Source organism: Vulpes vulpes, chromosome 10, assembly GCF_048418805.1.
Source record: "Vulpes vulpes isolate BD-2025 chromosome 10, VulVul3, whole genome shotgun sequence".
NCBI classification, from domain to species: Eukaryota; Metazoa; Chordata; class Mammalia; order Carnivora; family Canidae; genus Vulpes; species Vulpes vulpes.
The window spans coordinates 5,322,677-5,345,080 of NC_132789.1; positions in this window are offsets into that span (position 1 = coordinate 5,322,677).

Here is a 22,404-nt window from a genome sequence, read left to right on the forward strand (position 1 = left end):
TTTGGACATCTTGGTAACCTTTACGTGGTCGGCACTGGACTGTCATGACAGGTCACCCCAGCTGCCTTTGGTCACATGGGGCCCATCGTTCCCTCATTCTGTCCTGGCCAAGACTCTCGGCCCCGCGGTGAAGAGGCCCGGGTCCAGCAGAAGCCACTCCACAGCCCCGACCGTAGATGACTGCCCTCTCTGTGACAAACTGGAATGCTCTCTCTATCTGACTTGACTTCTGCTATTTACTATAAATAGTCAAATAAGATCTCCCCACCCCCGCCCTTCACGTGCAAGAACCATAATTATTTCAGTGCGATTCCCTGTCACCAGCCCTTTCAGAAGACACAATTAGTGCTGTCTGGGGATCCAATATTTCATGTTTGTACACAGTGATTATTTCAGCAGAGAGGGTAGAGCAGGAACCTGGACCCGAGCGGGTCTCCGAGACACCGCTGCTCAGCCCCTGCGATGTAGAAGTGGGATTTTGCACAGCAAGCCGAGCCCTTTGCTTCCATCCTCCTCCCCGCGGAGGTGTGCTCCCAGCCTGGTGGTTTCCAGGACTCGTGAGCGCAGAGTCTGGGTCAGGCATGTGCAACTACAGATTTTGTAAGACGTGGTGGGCTTCCAGTGAGCTGGGCATGTGGGTTGGAGCCATATCCTGTTCCAGGGCCTGTCTCTGGCCACGGTGCTCAAACCAGATTTCCCAGAGGCTCCTGAAGTATTGCTGTTTGCCACCTGTTAGCAGGTGGGTGCTGTATCAGCTTCTCACTTAGACAGCCAGGCTGAGTATGTGTAAAAGAAGGGACAGGGCAGCCTCGGTGGCCCAGCGGTTTGGCGCTGCCTTTGGCCCGGGGTGTGATCCTGGAGTCCTGGGATTGAGTCCCACATCGGGCTCCCTGCATGGAGCCTGCTTCTCTCCCTCTGCCTGTGTCTCTGCCTCTCTCTCTGTCTGTCATGAATAAATAAATAAAACCTTAAAAAAAAAAATAAAAGGAAGGGACAAGGAGGCAGGATGCTACGGGCTGCAAGTCTGTGCTTCTGCGTGGCCCCCTGTGCCCTCACTCAGGCATAACCTCAGCCAAAGCAGGGCATTCCTCTGCACCCTGTTTCTTTGAAATAAGAGATCTTGGCTACTACTCGTCAAAGATGCAGATGCCCATGGGCTCCCATCCAGGGCTCCCCTCTCAGTGAGGGCTTCTGATCAGTTTATTCTAAAATTGCAGCCCTCCTGTCTTAGAACAAGTTTCCTGGGAAGCAAAGACTGAGACAAGGATCCTTACAGGGGTGATTTATAGGGGAAGAAGAGGCACGGTGGAGCCCAGAAGTCTAGGAAGCGAGTGGTCCCAGCTGATGAGCAGCCTCAGCCCAGTCCCACGCAGGGCCCTGGGCTTTGGAGGGTGTGCTGCACCAGCGTCAGACCCTCTGCAGCCGGTGGGTCAGCATGTATGTGTGTACGTGTTACAGTGGGAGGCTTTTGCTTTATTTTATGGTAAAATATACATGCTGTAGACTGTAAGTTTGTTTCCCCTGCAAAATTCATATGTTGGAATCCTACAATATGTGTCCTTTCGCATCTGGCTTGCTTAGCCGTATTTGTGAGGTTCATCCATACTCTAGCTTGGGTTAACACTTGTCTCCTTCTCTCCCCCCACCCCACTTCCCAAAAGTATTTTAAATAGACTTTAATTTTAGTTCTGGGTTCACAGCACCTTCATTCCTTTATTTGGCCAAACAACATTCTATTGTATATATAAATCACATTTTGTTTATCTGTTCTTCCACTGATGGACACTTCGGTTGCTCCCAACTTTTGGCTACTGTGGGTGGTGATGTCATGAGCATAGGTGTGCAATTATCTGTTCATGTCCCTCCCGGGGGGCCCAGGCTTCTGTCCCCCCACCCATGGTGCCAGTCAGTGGGCGGGCAGGTACACCTGGGTGAGTAACCCCTGGCTCGGTGAGGGCTAGTCCCCAGGGGGTGAGGCAGCTGAGCCCTTCACAGCAATGCTCGGAGCAGCCAAGGAAAGTGAGGGTTGGCCAGTAAAGGGACCTGGGGATGGGGTACTGAGGGTGTTTCCCACACTTCCCACCCCCCTCACCTACCTCTGTGGCCTCACAAGGACTTCCCACCTTGATATGTGCAGTAATGCACTTACTTCCTTGCTGTCTGGCTCCCCTGCCTAAGAAGTGAGTGTCAGGAGCCCAGCACTGTGTCTGTTTTGCTCCTGACGTGTAGTAGGGCTCAGTAGGCATGTGATGAATGAATGAATAGCCTGTGCTAAGCATTGCGCCAAGCGTTCTGTGCACACGCTCTCTTAGAACTCTCACTGTAAGTCTGTGATCTCGGCACTGTGATTATACCTCTTTCACAGAAGGGGAAACTGAGGCTGGGGATGTTCAGTGAATTCCTCCATGTCACGAGGTTTATGAGTGGCAGAGGAGGGACACGAGCCCAGGGCTCCCACACTTCCGAGTGCATGCTCCCAACAGCTGAGACACTTGGCCCCTTTACATTACAGAGAGGACCTGTCAACATGCGCTTCATTCATACTAAATCAACTGTGTGGTTGGAGAGAGAAATTTCAAAATGCAGACAACTGCCTAGTGCTGATGGACATTTGGGCTCTTTCCCCTTTCTGGCTATTTCAGGTAAAGCCAGTCAGGATGTTCCTGGCTATGTCCACTAACAAAGGTTAGCGCTCGTTTCTCTTGGGAGAATATCTGGGAGTGGGATCACTGAGTCATAGACCAGGCACATAGCCACTGACAGTTTTCCAAAGTCATGGTACCAATTTTCACTGCCACCTGCAATGTCTGGGAGGTCCAGCTGCTCCACATCCTTATCGACCCTTGGCACTGCCAACCAGAGCTACATATTTTTGAGGTAACATGGCACCCAAACATTGTTCCAATGTGTATCTGTCAGGGTCCCATCAGGAAAACGGAAGCCACTCTAGGTGTTTCAACAAAAGGAACTTAATGTTGAGAATTGTCGCATAGGTGATGGGGGGGTGGGGGGGTGGCGAGAAGCCAGGAGTCAGCCCAGCAATCAGCAAAGGCAGGGAGCCACTGGCATTGCTAGACCAGAGGGACAAATGAAGGAAACAGTGGTACCAGAACTAGAGATGAGGGTCCCCCAAGGGAACTAAACTTCAGCAGAGCATTTTGGCAGGAGCTGGAGGTACGGTAGAGATGGAGAAACCAGCCCAGGAGGAAAAGCAGGAGAAATACCCTGGGTACTCCCTTCCTCCTGCCCTCCAGTTCCAGCTGGCACCTCCCATTGGCTGACCCTGGTTATCCTTGGGCAGGCACGGGCAGGCTGCAGGGGAGCCCCTGGCTGTGCTGCTTCCCTGGGATGGTCCCAGGTAATGGTAATTTAAGAGACTTCTAAGGATAACTTTGATTATTTTAATTTTTAAAAGATTTTATTTATTTATTCATGAGAGACACAGAGAGAGGAAGAGACACAGGCAGAAGGAGAAGCAGGCTCCTTGCAGGGAGCCCGACGCGGGACTCCATCCCAGGACCTTGCAGTCATGCCCTGAGCCAAAGGCAGATGCTCAACCACTGTGCCACCCAGCTGTGCAGATTATCTTAATTTGTTAACTGATATTTAAAATCTGGCTCTTTATGGTGCTCACTCTCAGGCCAAGTGTCCGCTGGTCTCATGAGACAGTCCCTGCCCAAGATGCCTAAGAAAGCAGTGAGCTACCCTTTCCTACAGAGGACTGAAGGGCCCTGGCAAGGAGCCTGGGCTGAAAGGCACCTCCCCTCTGACAGCTCTGTGACCTGGGCCAAGTTTCTCGGCCTCTCTGAGCTTCAGCTGTAATGACTTAGTCTACATAAAGCTCTTAGAACAGACCCGGGCACACAGTAAACACTCAAAATAAATATTTCTTTGCTTTTCTTTTGTGAGCATCTGGGGTGGGTGCCCTCGGCACTTTTCACAACCGCAGCATGCGTGAGCCTAGGCTCGTAGCTTTGAGGGTGAGGATATCTGGTATTAAGTAAAGGAACCCTCACAAAATGGACAAGTAGCTCCAAAATCTTCCTACAGAGAAGCAGCAGATGGAAGATAATTCTGGTAACACAAGAGCAGGTGAGCTGCAAGAAAACAGCTGAGTAATATAGAAGTTCATGTGCATAATTTACAAGTTAAGAGATATTCATATCGTGGGGGTTGGTGCTTAACATTTATTTTTATTGTCACGGGGTATGACCAGAAGTGTCTGGACCACTCTGGTATGGGCTGACCTTCAAGAAAAGCAGGGTCGCAGAAGCCAGCCCTCATGGGACTTGTTAGAATGTGTTTCCGACTGCTAGTCGGTACCTTGAGTCATGCGCAGCAGAATTTTTGCTGGTACACAGTTCAGCTTTAAAAACATTTTTTTTTGAATAGTTACACATTTATCGTAATGCATACGAGAGAAAAATAAAATAGCACATATGTCTTTGGGCGATATTGGTGGGAAAAAAATCTCCCCAAAGACCTACAGAATTCCCATGTGTCCAGTATTTGTACATAAATTCTTGTGAAGTGTGGCCTCAGCTCTGTGCGAGCAAATATTCAGAGGAATGAACTTAGTGAGAACAAGAAAGTGGTTTTTACGACTGCCTATTGTTTATGGAGATGTTCTGTGTACCAGAAGCATTAAGGCACTCACAGAAGTGATGCCCGCCCACTCCGGTTTGGAGGCTGGCAGGGAGGGAGGGGCAGAGGATGCCTGTGTCTGTGGTGGGAGGAGGAAGGTTTTAGCTGGGTCTGAAACCTTTTATTTCTGTAAAAAGAGAGATCTGAAGTAAATTTAGCCAAATGTTAATATGTGTTTAATCCGAGCAGTGGGAGATATACAATCTGTTACATTATTAACTTTACCCTTTGTGTGTTTGAAATAGTTTGCGATTTCCAAAATAGGGAGAAAGTGAGTTTGGAATAGGGAGGGAGTAATAATTGTTGGAGTTTAGTTTGTTATTTGAAATATTTTTCCCCAAGAGCAGGATACCAGACATGTCAGAAGGATCTGAATCACACTGTACACATGCATTCAACATATACAAGTATAACGGGGCCCTTCTGTTACCACCTCGGTGATCAGTGCTAAGCCTTTGGGAATACCCTCAGAAAAGATCACTTCCTGGGTAACTCAGTGGTTGAGCGTCTGCCTTTGGCCCAGGGCGTGATCCCGGGGTCCTGGGATTGAGTCCCACATCGGGCTCCCTGCAGGGAGTCTGCTTCTCCTTCTGCCTGGGTCTCTGCCTCTCTCTGTGTGTCTCTCATGAATAAATAAAATCTTTCTTTAAAAAAGATCACTTCCTTTCAACCAAAACAAGGCCATCCGGAGGCTATTCCAACCTCCCATGGAAACCTGTGACTACTCACTTTAGTGCCACTATTAATTAGGGAAATCTTTGATAGAGAACCTCAGTAATGGGGATTTAAAAAAAAAATAGAAGTTCACTTCTCAGAGGTAAGTAAGCATAATCAGGAAGGAGTTGTGGCTTCCCTCTTGTGGTCTAAAAGGGCTGCTGCCGCTCCAGCCATCTCATCTGAATTCCAGCCAGCAGAAAGGAGGAAGGCCAGAAGATGACCATTCCTCTTCCCTTTAAGGATGCTCCCCAGAAATTAAACATAACCTCCTCCGCTTACATCTCAGGGGCCAATGCTGAGTGATTTGGCCACACCCACCGGCAGGGGAGCCTAGAAAATGTCATCGCTTCCTGCCAGCTGTGTGCCCAGCTAAAAGTCAGGGTTTCTATTACTAAGGAAGAGGGGCCATTGGATACTGGGGAACAACTAGAGTGGGCTCTGCCACAGGGATGTGGGGGTGGGAGGCCTGCCTCCCAAGGAGGGGTCCTGGGCCGTTGCCCTGTCACTGCCTCCTCCACCCCTGGAGCTCAGGTGGGGACCCGGGGGCCACCGCTGTGGACTTCCATCCCAGCAACGCTGCTATGCCTGCCCCACGGTTCTTTGCTACATTCTTTGGTTGGCTCTAAGTCCAGGATTTTGCTTAGTCACCCAGAACATGTGGAGCAAATTCAGGAATCTTTCAATAGAAATGAAAGCATTTTTTTTACCCCTCCATAAAAACAACAGGTACTCATTTTAGTAAACAGAAAAGAGAAAATTGAAACGTGGAGAAGTAAAGAATTTACTTCGAGTTCCACCATCCAAAGACCATCAGTGCTATAACTGTGTGAGGATGCTTCCTTCTAGGCTTCTATCTACATAAAATTGCCACATTTCTTTTTAGCCCGGTTAATAATCACTACGGTGCATAAGCTTTTTATCTGATTTCTTCCTTTCGCATTGTAACGAGCTCTTCACCCTCGTTGCAACCCTGGTTAGGGTGGCCTGCCTTCTGTACCAGCTGGTGGCTGGCTGTCTTGGTTTGGTGGCATGACAGGGATAGTCCTGTTTCTTCTCCCTTTACTCCATCAGACCCTCATTTGAGCAAGATGTTTCTAGGCCTTTTGCCTTGCGGAAGGGGTATAGCAGACAGAGCCTTCAAGTCACCTTCTGGATTTTGTTTCTCAAAGCCTCAAGCTTTGAGAGCCCCTAGAGCACAGGTTTCCAAAGTGGGGTGGCCCAGGGGGTGCCCAGGAGGATGCGCAGGGGGGTGGAGAGATTATTCCCAACAGAATTCCCCCAAATTGGCCCCCTGTTATCTGTTTGCACAACCCATTCCAACTCTCTCTCTTTCTCTCTCTCTCTCTCTCTCTCTCTCTCTCCCCCTCTTGCTTTCCCCCACCAGGAGCTGGAAGCCAAGAATTCACCCTTCCAGACTTCCCGGAAGCAAGGGTAGCCAGGGGAGAGGTGAGCTCACCTAGCTAATGGGAGGTGAGCAGAAGCTGGCCGGGAATTTCTGGGAGCACCTTTGCTTCTCCACCAGCCCCACCCTCCGTCCCTCCCCCTTCCAGCAAGCACCTCACCCCGTGGGAACTGTCTGTGGCCAGGAGCCGGAGCCCCCCAGTGCTCCAGTGTCCCCACCGTGCCCCGTGGCTCCCCATCACTGTGGCCAGTCACCCACTGTTCCTCACTCACTGCCAGCTCCAGGAGGGCGGGAATGGGTCTCTTTTCTTCAGTCCTCCGTTCTGGGGGCCCAGACCAGCACCTGGCGCAGAGCGAAGTGCTCAGTAATCTTTGTGGAATGATCCATCTGCCGGGAGCTGCTGCCTTCTGCGTGCTCGGCTTGATTAACGTTTGATGTTACCTGCTGGGTCCAGGTAGGCATTTCATTTGACGAGCCCCTGTTACAGTGCGGCTTTTTAGTCTGCCCAAGTGGAAAGAATAATAATGATCCCCGACCTCTGAACGAGGTGTTAAGGGCTCCCAGCCCCAGCAGAACTTAGTAAGAGCAGAAGCTGACAAACCCGTCCTGTAAAGGGCCACACGATATTTTTGGGTTTCTGGGCCACATTGTCTTTTGGTTACGACTTCTCGACTTTACCAGCGTAGCGAGAAATCAGCCGCCGACAATCTGTAGTGAGTGAGCCTGGCTGGCCGCGTGTCAATAAAACTGGATTGATAAAACGCAAGCACTGGGCCTGAGGGCTGTAGTTCGCTGGGCTCTGGTTTAGAGCAGGGAATCTAGAGCCAGACAGTCTGGGGTTGGGTCGATTCACTAGTGGCGCAACTTTGGGTTCATCTTTCTGTGAGTCTTTATCTCTCTCTCAAATAAAGAGGGTGTGTCATTCCAGGTCCAGCAGGAGCCAGTGTTTCCCTCGGGTGGTCCAGGGAAGGTTCCCTTCATGGACGTGGGCAGGGTGAAGGGTAAAGGGGCTGGCAATCGCAGGTATGGTTTTCTCTCCTGGGTCCGAGGGGGTGGACGGAAGAAACGGCATTATAATCCTGCAGTGAGCACCAGAACCACAGACCAGGAGCCTGCTGGAAAAGCTGTGGTCCTGGAGGACAGAACTGATGAGAGAGACCTAGAGGAACGGACACCCCGGCCTCTCCCTCTTCTCCTGCCCTCCAGTGTCTTGCTGCTGCCTCCCGCTGGGAAACCTGCCCAGAAACCGAAGTGGGAGAGACTGGGTCAGCCTCCTGGTGCACCCAGCCCAGTGGAGTGTGGCTGTAAGGGCAGAGAGGGTATCCAGCACCCAGGCTGGTAATGACCTGATCATTGTGATTTTATTTATTTATTTATTTATTTATTTATTTATAAGATTTTGTTTGTTTATTTCAGAAGGAGACAGAGTGTGGGAGCTGGCACAGAGGGAGAGGGACAAGCAGCCTAAGTGTTCCCAATGCGGAGGCTCCATCCCACAACTCTGAGATCGTGACCTGAGCCGAAACCAAGAGTCAGTCGGCCACTCAACTGACTGAGCCACCCAGGTGTCTGTCTAATTCTGTTAAAAACACACCTATCTGGGGCACCTGGGTGGTGGCTCAGTCGGTTAAGTGTCTGCTTTTGGCTCAGGTTGTGATCTCAGGGTCCTGGAGTTGAGCCCTGCATTGGGCTCCCTGCTCAGGGGGGAGCCTGCTTCTCCCTTTGCCTCTCCCCTTGCATGTGCTCATGCTCTCTCTCAATCTGTCAAATAAATAAATAAAATCTTTAAAAAAAACCCACACCTGATGTTTGTGCACACCATGTTCATAGCAGCGTTACTCACGACAGTCACAAGGGGAAGCACCCAAGCATCTGTCAATGAACAAGTACTTGAGCAAAATGTGGTCTGTGGGTGCAGTGGAGTAGTACTCAGCCTTGAAAAGGAAGGCGAGTCTGACACCTGCTGTCACATGCATGAACCCGGAAGACATGGTGCTGGTGAAAGAAGCCAGTCACAAAAGGAGAGATACTGTAGGATTACGCTTACTTACGGAGTCCACACGGAGTCCCATTCTTAGAAGGGCACATCCATAGGTTCTAGGCAGACATGAATTTTGGAGACACTGTCCACCCCAGGCCCTGGGGTTGATGTGAGCCCATCAGTGCTCTGCGCTTGCAAGAGTTCTGTGCACCTGCCTGTGGCAAGTGCCACGGCTGCCATTTGCTGCCACTGTTATTCCACAGGAGAAATAGAAACCCCCCTCTTGTTTAAGCTGCTGCTTGTGGCGGGGGTGGGGGGGGTGAGGGGGTTCTGGTACAAGCTGCCAAATAAAAGCCTGTCAGGGCTGTGCACGCTCTGTGCCGGAGGCTGGCCAGAAGCCTGCCCCTTGCGAGGATCTTGCTCCATCCGCAGCCCCCTCTCCTTGTCCCCACCCCCCCACCCCCATTCAGCTGCATAATTCAGTGGGGAGGGCACAAGCTCCCAGTAAAACAGAGGAAGCTGCTCCCATTCTGGCTTTCCAACAAGGAGGGCTTAATGAGGCAATTAAGCAGAACTATTTTCTCTTTATCTCCCTCTCCATCTTCCTGAGCCTGTCAGAGCATCGAGCCTGGAGGGCCCTCAAAGATGAGGGGATCCTGTCCCTCTCCCCCGCCGCCCCCCAGCTTCAAGAATGGGAGAACAGGACTCAGAGAGGGACCAAGGTCACACAGCAAGTGGGCAGGACCGCCAGAGCCAGCACGCCCAGAGCCCCAGGACCCTGGCAGGTGAGGGGAGTGGAATGGGGAGGGTGGCGGCTGGAAAGCTCAGGGCCTGGCCAGAGAGCCTGGTCACTGTGACGTGCCTCCACTGTACCCACGTGAGGGTCTCGGACCCAGTGTGAGTCCCTGTCCCAGCTGAGTTTTCAAGAGAAACTAAATCCACGTTTGTAAGGCATACCATATAGTAATTCAAAGTTCTAGAAAACCCAGTATAGGCCAAACAAAGAGGTCCTTGCTGAAAATGCCTGCATTCAGATATTGCAATGCCCACGGTGAACACAGACAGCCCAGAGGGTGGATGGGGGAGGAGTGCAGGACCCAGCACGGTGGACACCTGGCTTCTCCTGGTCCCCTGAGTACTGAGGTGGGATTTTTTTTTTTTTTTTAAGATTTTATTTATTTATTCATGAGAGACACACAGAGAAAGGCAGAGACACAGACAGAGGGAGAAGCAGGCTCCATGCAGGGAGCCCGATGCGGGACTCGATCCCAGGACCCCAGGATCACGCCCTGGGCTGAAAGCAGATGCTAAACCGCTGAGTCACCCTGGCGTCCCGAGGTGGGATCTTCTTGGACTGCATACATTACTGTTCTCTCCAAGGGGTGTGTAGTAGCCTGGCCATGCACAGTGTATATGTCATGCACTGCACAAGGGCACCCAATAGCTCTGAGCGGGGAAGGGGAGGAGGAGGAGGCTGGAGAGCCTTCAGGCTGAGATGCTGGCCTGACCTCTGTGGAGGAAAAGGGTGGAAGGAAGGTCAGGTAGGAGGGGCTTCGCAAAGTCCCTGGGAAGTTTTATACAGGCTGATCTCGAGTCCTGGAGCCAAGGCGCACCACCAGGGGCATCCCACATCCTAGTACAAGGGCCTGTGTGTCACTTCCCTTCCGTGCTTAGTCGTTGGCGGGAGCCCCTGGGGACGCAGTGTGGATCCAGAGCATAGCAGCAGGGCTGTCAGTTGACCACTTGCCCACAGTACAAGAGCCATGGGGCTCATGGTCAAGGCCACCACGCATGCTGTACTTGCTACTCGGTGCCCTGGCCTGTGAAGGCAGGCAGGCCTGGGATTTATTTGATGTGTTAAGCTTCAGGGTAGCCACGTGAGCAAATTTTGCATCAATATCACAGTAAATCTGAAAGTGCTGCAACGTAAGAGCATCTGTTGTCCTTGAAAGCTCCTTTACCCTGCAGGGTGACACCTCATGCCCAGGGGGAGTACATGGTTTTAGGGAGATGTATTCATTTCTTGTGGCTGCTGTGACAGATTGCCGGAACCTAGTGGCTTCACACGATACGTGTTCTTGTATACTTCTGGAGGTCAGAAGTCTAAAATGAGTCTCATGGGATGAAAATCATGGTATCCAGCAGGGCTGGGTCCTTCTGGAGGCCTTCGTTCCTCGAATCTTCTAGCTTCTAGAGGAGGCCTGCATCCCTTGGGCTCTTGCCCCTCCTCTATCTTCAGAACTGGCAACAGCTCCTCTGTTCTTTGGGGGAAGGACCTTTCCTGTCTTAGTCCTTATTCTACATGAGGTGACTGTCCTCTCTCCTCTCCAACTCAAGGATGAGCTTTGCTCATCAGAGTGGCTCATGACCTTGGCCAGGCCAAAGAGAGCTTCACCTGGGATTTAGGGTGGGCTTTTTTTCTGCAAGGTGGGTAAGCCAATAAAATGAAAATCTGGAGCTGCTTGTGTTCCTCCTGCCTCCAGGTATGAAGACCTTGCTTGAGAATGAAGTCAGCAGAGAAGAGAGGCGAATGGCTATTGACCTTGAGACCTGGATCCAGCTGTACCTGAAGCTAGCTAGACAGGCCCTAAAATTTTCAGATACTGAGATCAGAAATCCCCCCTTTGGCTTAGGCCAACTCAAACTGACTTTGTAATTCTTGTTACTAAGAGTCCTGACTGGTCTTCCCTTCTCCAATTTTGAATATCCAGCCCTGCAGAATTAACACACTAAATTCATATCAGCCTTGCTCGCTTTTCTTCCTCTCCCTTCTCTTCCCCCACCAGCTATGCTATTGGGTGATACATCCTAATGTATATTTAACAGTGGCTCAAAATCAAATTAATTTAGATTGGTTAATAAACTGTAACATCCGTTTCTAAATCAAGCTACATTTTCCTCTTGAGCAACTAAATTCATGCCTGTTGGTTTAATTTGTTGCTATTGTAATCCTTTAACGCTGATGAAATTATGGAAAGGTTTCTAGTGAAATTATCCAGATTTGATTAGGGTTGGACATATTAATATTTTTCCTTCCCAGCAGTCTTTGGAGAAGGATTGGCTAAGAGCATGCAGGTTCCACATGCTGTGGACTGTGATCTCAGAAGGCAGACTCATTCTGTCCCTTGGCAGATAATCCTTCTTTGGGTGTGCATTTATTGAGTGCTGGCTGTATGCACAGTCCTGGGTGTTAATGTTTTCAGTGGAGGCTCTGACAGAAGAAGAGCTCCTGGGAGCCTATGGAACGGTTGTGAGGGATTTAGGAATGCCTCCCTACTGCCCCACCTCCGGTTGTGGTGGGGCCTCAAGTCTTGTTCACTGTAGCCCCAGTGCCACCGGAGTTGGGGCTCACATACAACATGATTTGACCTTGAGCTTGACCCTGAAGAATTTCCTGCTGACAAATCCCACCTCTCGACAACCCCATGGAAACCTGGCACTGGTGGAGGCAAGAGAGGAGGGAAAGGGGGCAGGTCCAAGGGGACCCAGCCACACAGAGAGGAGTGAAACCAGGCAGGTGGGTCCTGCCCACACTGCCCCCTCCCCCCCACCCCACTGCTGGGGTTGCCCCACCCACCTGCTAACTCTATTTGTTCTGGAATGTGCCAGGCCTCACCCCAAATAGCACATAATCTGCAGAGGAATCTGAAGTGTGCTTCCAGGTTCTCTACTTCAGGAAAGAGTGGGTTGGGCAGGGGCTGGGAGCTAAGAGTCACTGGATGAGGTCAGGCAGAGAGGCCCCATAGGAGGTTCCCCCACCTTGATGTGCAGCTAGTCTGTGGGGAGGGGGGCTCCACTCACTGGGATTCTGGTGGGTGATTCCTGAACCTGGCAGAGTTCTCTGGAAGGGCTGCACCCCGTTCCTTCCCCCGGTGAGCTGTGTGGGCCGAGTCTCTGTGCTAGGCTGGGTGCCTTTCTAATCCCCTGGGGGATAGAGCCAAGACCCACTCCCCAGCCTTTGGCTGTGCGCTCCCCTCTGTGGGCATGCCCTTTCCCTTTCCTTGTCTCTTGCCTGCTCCCCTTCATGCCAGGAGCCCAGACCCGAGTCTCTTCCTTCTCCGAGAAGCTTCCCCTTCTCCTTGGAATATGCTCTCCAGGCCCTGGGTGTTTCCCCTTCATAGGGTCAACCACAGTGCTAATTCAGAATGGTGAGATTATTTCCTTGTACCCAGCTCCCCTCGACCCCTGCCTGGCTGCAAAGTCGAGGGGAAGAGGAACCCTGCATTTGTAACCTGGAGTTGCCCTGTGGCCACAATGTGTTTAGTTGCCCTTGCACAGCTTTATGACTTTTAACAAATTAATTGGGACCATTTTTTTTAAAAAAAGATTTATTTGAGAGAGAGAGAGTGCGTGAGAATACAAGCTGAGGGGAGAGGCAGAGGCAAAGAAATCCTTAAGCAGATTCCTTGCTGAGTGTAGAGCCAGATGTAGGGCTTGATCTCATGACCCTGAGATCATGGCCAGAGTCGAAGACAAGAGTTGCTGTTCAACTGACTGAGCCACCCAGGCACCCTTCATTGGCATTATTTTAAAGTAAGGAGATTCCATATGAAAATCTGGATTTTGGGCCTCTGTTTAGAAAATCAGAAGATTTGGTAACCTTGGGCCCTACATCCCTACAATGAGGACAGTTGGCAGGAATTGGCCTTTAAACAGGGCAGGTGCTCTCTTGTTTGCCACACTCTCCACAAGCCCCTATTGCCCACACCCAAGCTGCTTCACCTGTTTACATTGCTTGTCTGATCTCTGTAAATTGTGTGTTTCAACCCCTTGTCCACTCCTTGCATCCCGGCCTCTGTGCCTTTATGTCCAGTTAATCCTCGGAACAACCTGGTGGGACACATAGCCCACATTTTAAAGACAAGAAAAGTAAAGTTTAGGAGAGGTTCATACCCTTCCCAGGATCACACAACAAGTGAGTGGCAGAGACAGGATTTGAAGCACTGATTATCTGGTTCCCAGACTTGCAGTCCCTCCACGGCATCCCAAGCCTGCATCAACAGGGATGGAGAAAGCTTTTAATTTACAATGCCACCTATATTCTGGTCAGAATTCCTGCTCACTCCATGTAGAGGTGGAGATCAGAAAGTCAGATGCCCAGAGGGGTACACAAAGGAGGTGTAGGGGTGACCAGCCTTGGTCAGGGCCATCTTGGCTGGGCTGAGAGTCTTTTGCAGGGCCCCTGATGTCTCCAGGACTTAAGAGGCTTAGGGCCACAGCCTCCAGACCCAGAATCACCACCCACTCTGCCTTACATGTACACTACCACTGGTCCCTTCCTCCTGGTGTTTGGCTATTTACCATTCATTGGTAAAAAAAAGAAAAAAAAAGTATTGACTACGTGCTCTGTCCCAAGCCCCATACAAAGCCCTGTGTAGCTTCCACAATGAACTCAAAAATGACTCCGAGAGACTAAAAGAGATGAGTTCTCCCACCTTCTAGAACATCAGCTCCATGAGGGCAGGGCTATTGCCCATCTTGTGCCCCTGCTGTCGTCTCCCACCACCTAGAACATTCTCTGGCACACAGTGGGTGCTCAGCAAATGTTCGTTGAATGAAAAACAGTGTGGTAGCATCTTTCCCTACATTGGCTGATGGGAATTCTCAAAAGGAGCTCTTCTTATTATCCTTCCTTTTGAGGGGAGGCATCTGAGAGGGGACGGAATTGGCCTGCTTTGCTCAGCCTCTCGAGGCAGGGCCAGACGCAGAACGCGGAACGTGGGCCTCTTCGGCCGGCCCCTTCTGCATTTCCTTTTCAGCAGGCAACTGGAGTTTCTTTCTTTCTTTCTTTCTTTCTTTCTTTCTTTCTTTCTTTCTTTCTTTCTTTCTTTCTTCTTTTTTTTTTAACACAGCAGATTTTCAGAGCCTCTGGGTGATACCCAGTGACTAAACAGATGGGTGGAGAATAAATGTCTCTTGTCACAGCTCAGCAAAGTCCCCCCCCTCCCCCAGGACACTCTGGGTGGCTCACCTCTTTGAAAGGGGGCCTCACCCCTTCTTCAGAAAGAGCTTCATTCTGGAATGCAAGCAGCATGGAGGAGTTGCTCCTGGAAGGGAATTTCGACATTCATCAGACGTAATTCTTTCCTTAAGTGAAATATTTAAACAGAGCTTCAAGGAATCCAACAAAAGAAAATGAGTTTTAGGGGAAATACACACACACACACACACACACACACACACACACACACACACACACCACATTCTTTCCTCCAAACATAAGCTGGAAGGATTTTATCTGCTCTCAGAGGGAAAACTTGAGAGGTTTAATTTAAAACTTGGGCGGGCTCATGGCTTTTCAATGGGGTGATTGTGCCATAGTCAGAGAATGAGATAATAAGAAAACGTTTTCGAGCCAGTGTTTGGTTTGGCTTCAGAAATTCAACGCAGCGTTCTTCTGAGAGCTTGCAGGCCTCGTGTGTAGCTGGGCTGGTGTCTCCCCTGGTCGGAGACCAGGTCTGCAATGACGCTTATACGGCCCGAGGCGCCCAGGGGACACAGGCGGCCAGCTCGGCCCAGGACGCCCAGGACCCCGCCGCCTCGGGGGTTCCCCGGAACCCTGGCCACTGCGTAAAACAAGGGCTGAGCAAGGCGGAGGATAATCCGCCGTCCCCTGGAAGCCCCTTGACAGGACAGCATCTTCCGATTTGTCAGGGTTCACAACTCTCCTCCTGTCTTCACCAACCCGCTCGATGGAAAGGCCAAACCGGCCTCCCCGGGGGCGCAGGCTGCTCGGTGCTGCCTCCCTGGGATTCCTCCCCCGCAGGTTTTATCAGGAGGAAGTGAGCAAAACGACCCTGCAAAGGAGGACCTGCTTCTCCCCTTTGCTTTGCCTCTTTATTCTGCTCCAGGCTCTCTTGGGAAAATGCTCATTTCTGTGAGAACGGGCCTTCCCAGAGCCCAAAGGCGGGGAGGAGGGAAACCCGGTAGGAGGAAAGAAAATGGGTGGCTTTTGTTCTGGAAAGGAGCCTGCTTTGTGGGTGGCTGGGCAGGAAGGGAGCTGTGAGGTCAAATCCTTGCTCCACAGGGTCCCCGGCTGTTCTCAATTCAGAGGCAGCACATCCCTCCGGGGAACCTGGGTCACCCGCGGCTGGTCCCTGCTGTGGACCCCAGCTGAGAAGGTAAGGCCTGATCTCCGGGAGTGTGCCTCTCAGGCTGCTCACCTGTTCTGCAACTGGCTGCTGACTTTTGGAGACCCCCCAAAGGCTTCCTCTACTCAAGAATTCTCCCCCGAGCCCCACCCCTCAATGTACCTTAGGACTGGCCCTAACTTCGCCCCCAGCTCTCCCCCAACAACACCCATCCTTAACCTTTAACCTTACCCCCTTCTGAGGCCTGGGGAGCTGGAGGTGCACTCTGGCTCCCTTGGTGGCTGCCCCATTGTCCCCTCAGCCCCTCAGCCCTGCTTGGATCCCCTGAGCCAGCCTGCCCTCCGGGGCGATGCCAGCATCCCCCAGTGGTGACACGATGGAGAGCTACGGCTGCTATCCAGGATCCTCCACGGGTCAAGCCCGCCCCGCCCTCTGAAGCCCACGTGGCAGCAGGATCACCCCCCCCCCCACCCACCGAAGGCTCCAGGGCAGGATTCCCTTGCTCATCTTTGGCTTCTGCCAGCAATCCACAGCATCCTCGGCTGCATCACTGGCTGTCCTCTCTCTGGTCCCTGTGCCGTCATCACACGGTCTTCTTGCAGATTTGCCAGTCATTGATTTCAGAGCCACTCCTAACTCAGCAGGATCTCGACTTGATTTAATACCATCCACAGAGACCCTGTTTGCAAATAAGATCACGCTCACAGGTCTGGATGAACATGGTTGGGGGGTGGTGGTGGTTGGGGTGGTGGTGGATACTATTCAGCCCCATAGACTCTGCCTGGGCCTATACTGGGTTGTACTTTCTGCGCTCCCCCCCATCCTCGGAGCAACCTGCGGCCACAGGCACAGCTAACATTCCCACGGTGCCAATGAGAGAGTAGAGGCTCAGAGCGGTTCAGTGGCAGGTGTCCGAGGTCACGCAGTTGGAGCAACAGTGATGCTGTGATTGGAACTCAGGGCAGCCTGACCCTGGAGCTGTCTGGCTCTGTGGAAACCTCTTGAACGTCTGGCCCTCCAAGCACTGAACCCAAGAGCAGCCTAAGTGAGAATCCTCTGGTTCACAAGCTCATTTCTTTGGGCCACTTGTTTCTAGAGCCTCTTACTAAGCAGTTGGCCCTGACCAGCCCATGTTGGGGGCACAAGAGATGAAAAGTTTCTCTGGGCAAATTTGTGGAAACAGCAGAGTGGCGGGTGCTGGGAGGGCCTGCTAGGGGCTATGACATCTCCTCTGGGGTGAAGCGATGTCCTGGAACAAGATAGAGGTGGTGGCTGCACAACCTTGAATGTGCTAACCTCACGGAATTGTGCACTTTACCACACTTAATTTTATGTGACTTTTACCCAGGATTTTTTTTCTGTCTCCATATTTTTCCTTTATTTAAAAACCTCACCACTAGGAGCACCTGGGTGGCTCAGTGGTTGAGCATCTGCCTTTGGCTCAGGGTGTGATCCCAGGGTCCTGGGATCGAGTCCTGCTTCGGTCTCCTCGCGGAAGCCTGCTTCTCCCTCTGCCTGTGTCTTTGCCTCTGTGTCTCTTATGATTAAATAAATAAAATCTTTAAAAGAAGTAAAATAAAATCTCACCACTACAGTTAGTCTTTGGTCTTGAGGTGTTGTAAAGGCCACCATTGGGGTTTCTTCTTTTGTTGGAGATGTGGTGTCCAGGGGGCCGTGGTTAAAATGTAAGTATATCTCCTGGGAGGTGGGGAGAGGGTGCCAAGCTATTACCAGAGTGGGGGCTGGGTTATCTCATTGGCCAGGTGTCACTGTCCAAAGCACGGGGAACAGGGTGCCAGACAGGTGAGCTGAATTGGTGTTTCTGGGAAAGGAATAGAGAAAGAGGGAGGGCAGCTAGGAGGCAGAATGTTGAAGTCCACCTGCTTTCCCTGTTTCGGCTGCTGGTGGGACCCACATCCCCTTGCTCATTCCATCAACTGTCCCCGGGCCCCTGCCCTGCCTGCGTGGGGGCGGGGGGGGGGAGCGGGGTGGCTGAACTGTCAGCCCCGGGAGCATAGCTTCCTGTGTATTTGCCGAAAGGCCTGATACAGCAATAGCTCAATTTTATTGATCGTGTCAATGGCAATAATTCAAGAAAGCTATTTAAATTCACGGGAGGAAGCCAGAGCAATTATCCGCGTCTGCATCAGATTCTCCATCATTTTTGTTGTTGGCTATTGAGCGAGGAGACAGACATTTTGTGTAAGGCTGATGTGGCAGCAAGGGGGCTGGTGAGGGCTGGGGTTTTGTTTGCAGCCTGGAAAAAAAAATCATAATCAACAGTTCGCCAGATATAAATCTATATGCACAAAGGTTTACGGGGCGTTATCGCAGGGCGTGCGGGCACCCAGCGGTTTAAATTCATTTTGTCCCTAATCCCAGCCAAATCCCCTTGGCATATTCCCGCAGTCCCTATTTCAGCACATAATAACATTGTGATTTGTGATGGAGCAGGTGATTTTTTTTGCAGTCTTTCCCCTGTAGTTAAACTTTAATGAAAGCTTAAATCACACTGGAATTCTTGCGGGTGACAAGCAGATGAGATCAGTAGAAGGCACAGCGAGTCTGGCTGGGTGGCCTGTGAGGTTGGGGGGGGTAGTGAGAGGGAAGAGGACCCCACCCCCTGCCACCACAGTGCCTTGCACCCCATCACACAGCATCCTCTCTGGGCAGGAGTCATGATTAATTCAGCTCTAAATCCCTGGCTCCTGGCATAGTGCCTGGTACACAGCAGGTGCTCAATGAATAATTGAACAAACGAATGAGCTGGGTGGGTTGTTGACTTTACGTGGAGGTTGACCAAACGCTATTGCTCCTGGATGTCATGATGTCATGGTATTTTCTCTGTCTGTGCTGGACATCTTCTATTTGCATCTGCAGGTCTGCTCTCCACCCGTTTTCCATTCTGATCTATACGGGCTATATCCCCTGGGGTCCTCAGCCCTCTGGCATCTAGGGAGAACCAGCCAATGGGAGGCACCAGCTGGAGGCTGGAGGCGGGTAGAGAACAAGGATGGGGTACTTATGCCCCAGCTGTCTCTCTGCCTGCCTCCGGTTGACCGTGTCCCTCCTATTGGGAGGCTCCTGTCCTAGAGCCGGACTTTAGATTCCAGTAATGCGCTCACCCTTACCCCCTGCAGGTGCATTAGCCCTTCCTCAGTGTGCTGCTGGGGCTGGGGGCAGGCAGGGGAGAGGTTTACCAGGCCCTGCCCATACTTTTACAAATAGTCATTTTGTTAGCTTTTATCGATTTCCCTCTGAGGGTGCCTTGTTTTTTATTGGGATCCTAACTGACACCATATCTAGGCCATTATGTTCCAATGATTATCCTTTTAAAATGAATTCACGTGTTTTCACTCAAGTGCCGACTTTGTTTTGCTGCAAGTCAGCAGTTCTCAAAAGGTGGTGTCAGACTAGCAGCCTCCGAATCTCCTGGGAAATGCAAATTCTTGGGCCCCTCCCAGACCAGCTGAGTCAGACACTCCACAGGTGGGCTTAGCTACCTGTGTTTTCACGAATCCTCCAGAGGATTGTTGGCTCACAATCAAGCCAAGAACCACTGCTTGGATAATTCCTGCAAATCATAGGTTTGGTGTGTGATCCACACTAGCGGTTGCCTTCCCAATATCCATTTTCCTTTTTTTCTTTTCTTTTCTTTTCTTTTCTTTTCTTTCTTTTCTTTTCTTTTCTTTTCTTTTCTTTTCTTTTCTTTCTTTTCTTTTCTTTTCTTTCTTTTCTTTTCTTTTCTTTTTTTCTTTTCTTTTTTCTTTTCTTTTCTTTCTTTTCTTTGTCTTCTTTTGTTTCTTTCCCTTTCCTTTCCTTTTCTTTTTTCTTTCTTTCCTCTTCTTTCTCTTCTTCTTTCTTTCTTTCTCTAATAAAACCACAATTTTGTATAGAATAGCAGTATGCCCAGTTTGAACTCCACCTTTCCCTCTGCAAATAGGGAATTGCCAATGACAATTCTGGCCACAGTTCTGGCCAATGAAATATATAAGTGGGTGTCTTTGGTGGCCTTTCTGTGAAAGCTCTTTAAAAAGTAGAGAGGAGCACCTGGGTGGCTCATTTGGTTGGGCGTCTGGCTCTTGGTTTCAGCTCAGGTCATGGTATCAGGGTTCTGAGATCAAGCCCCATGTTGGGCTCCCCACTTGGCAGTGAGTCAGCTTCTGTCCCTCTCTCTCTGCCCCTCTCCCTGCTCACACTCTCTCTTTCTAAAATGAATGCACAAATCTTTTTGTTTTTTTTTTTAAAGTGGAGAGTAGGGACAGGGAGCAGAAGCTGGTGCAGAGCTTTTGCCTTTTGCTCTTTCCCTTTTTTCTGCCCGGACTTAAGATGAAATGTTGGAGGTAGAGCAGCCACCTTGTGACCAAAGATGACCACTAGAATGAAAGATTTTTTTTTTTTTAGAATGAAAGATTTTAGATAAAAGTCTGAATTTTGATGGCACAGTGGAGCTGTTTCTTAACAAAGAGAGAGCTTATTTGGGGAAGCCACTGTTATTTGAGGCTTTTGGTATATGTAGCCAAATGCAATTCCTAGTTAAAATAAGCATATAACTGTGACAATAAAAAGTGCTCATCTGTATGTGCCACTCCAAATTGTCTTGCAGATCATGAAATTCTGCTTGAATGAGAACTTCATTGTGAAAGGCAAGATGCCACTATAGATTGGGAAAAAAACAAAAAAGGCTTGCCTGACACAGAGCTGGGTACACAGCAGATTCTGGGTTTTAGGGATCTGTTTATATCCATATCCTGACAAGAGGATTTGAAGAACTTCTGGAGTCAAGTTAAGCTGAAATTATATTGGAAGAGGAACCAAGGAGCTCAAATGGCATTTTCTCCATCATCATCAGCATTGCCATCATCGTTAATCACAAAATCTCTAGAATGGCCACTGTTTACAAGGCCATGTGCCAGGCACTAGGGACTCCAAAGGCACTAGTGGCCTGACCTAAACTTCCAAGTTGCTCACTGTGCAGGCAAGAAGTGAGACCAAGAGGTCATTGGAGCTGGGCAATCAGGGAAGACCGCACAGAGGAGGTGGCATTTGGATTGGCAGTCAGGGGAACAGAGAATATCCATTAATTTAATATCTGCTTATTCCAGGCATTGTGTAGAGGCTACTGCCAGTCTCATAACTTCTCTGTGATAAAGGGATCACCACAAGGAAACAGGTTCAGAGAAACAAAGTGACTTGCTGATGTCACACAGCCTCTTAGGGGTAGAGGTCCAACTCTGAACTGTGAGAACCCAAGCTGAGCCTATCCACATTATGAATGGGGCTTCCCTAGGACACAGAGATGCCAGGGAGGCAACCTCAACCCCAGAGAGACCACAGCTTCTTAATGCAGCCAATGGCTCAGAATCTATCAGAGACCTCCACAGAGTCTTTAATTATCCACATTTTCTGGAAGAGGAAACTGGTTCAGAGAGGTGAATCCACTTTCTCAGGGTTACACAGCTAGAGGAGCAGAGCAAGGGTTTAGACCTAGGTCCATGGGGCTCCAGGGACTCTGAGTGTACTGTGGATCCCAGGAAGGCTTCATGGAGGAAGAGGACTAGATTTATTGTTGTTTTTGCTTGAAAGACAGCTTACTTCGCTGTTGTTGCTATTTATTTTTTATTACCCTTCACACTTGTTAATCCCTTCAATCTTCCACAACCATGTGAAGTTTTTTACCCCATTTTACAGAAAGGGAAACTGAGGCAGGTTGTTATTCAACCTCTCTGTTCTTTACTTTTTGGGCATTTCTCTTATGCCCCATTCAGCAGGCAGCCCAGTACCCCAGGCAAGATTTCTGTGCAATTGTAGGTGAGTGCAAGCAGTAGAGGCTTGCATCTTGATCAGCTGAGACTTTGTTTGCGACCACATAATCTCACTGATGGACTCTCATGCAACTCTTCTTCCTCTCCTCCCCTTGTGGCTCCCACAGGGCATGTCGGTGGCCTTCTTGCCCAGACTCTCTCTTCCTGGAAGGAAATTCTCCCCTGCTGTGTCCCACTGGGGAGTCACCCCTTCCTTGTTCTTTGCTTATGTGGTTTGAGTGGGTGAAATTGTGTCGTCACAAGCCATTGGGTTGGGGATAGCTGCATGGCCCAGGCTGAGCCAATGAGAACCTTCCCTGGGACTTTTGCTGGAACCACTTGGGAAAAAGATCTCTTTCCCTACTGAGTTGTTACGCCAGTGGGATGTAATCGAAGCTGCCTGAGAACGAAGCAGCCTGGAGCAAAGAAGGAGGGACTGATGGCATTATCTGTGCCCCTGAATCCAGCCATGTCTGAAATCGACCCTGGATTTTTCAGTTACACGAAACAAGAAATCTGAGAGCTGGCATTCTATCTCTGGTAGCTGATTGTCCTGACGCACAAGGCCTCATTTCTAAGATTCCTCTTCCCCATCCCCAGGCTGGGTCATTTCTGGCTTCAGCAGACTTTGCTGAGGATTGGGAGCAAGGGAGGGGTTTTATACACCATGCTGCTCAGGCTCCCTGCCTCCCCTGTCTTCTGGTTCCCTTCTTCCCCTACTCCAGAAACTATATCTCCTAAACTTTCCCATGCAGCCCACTCACC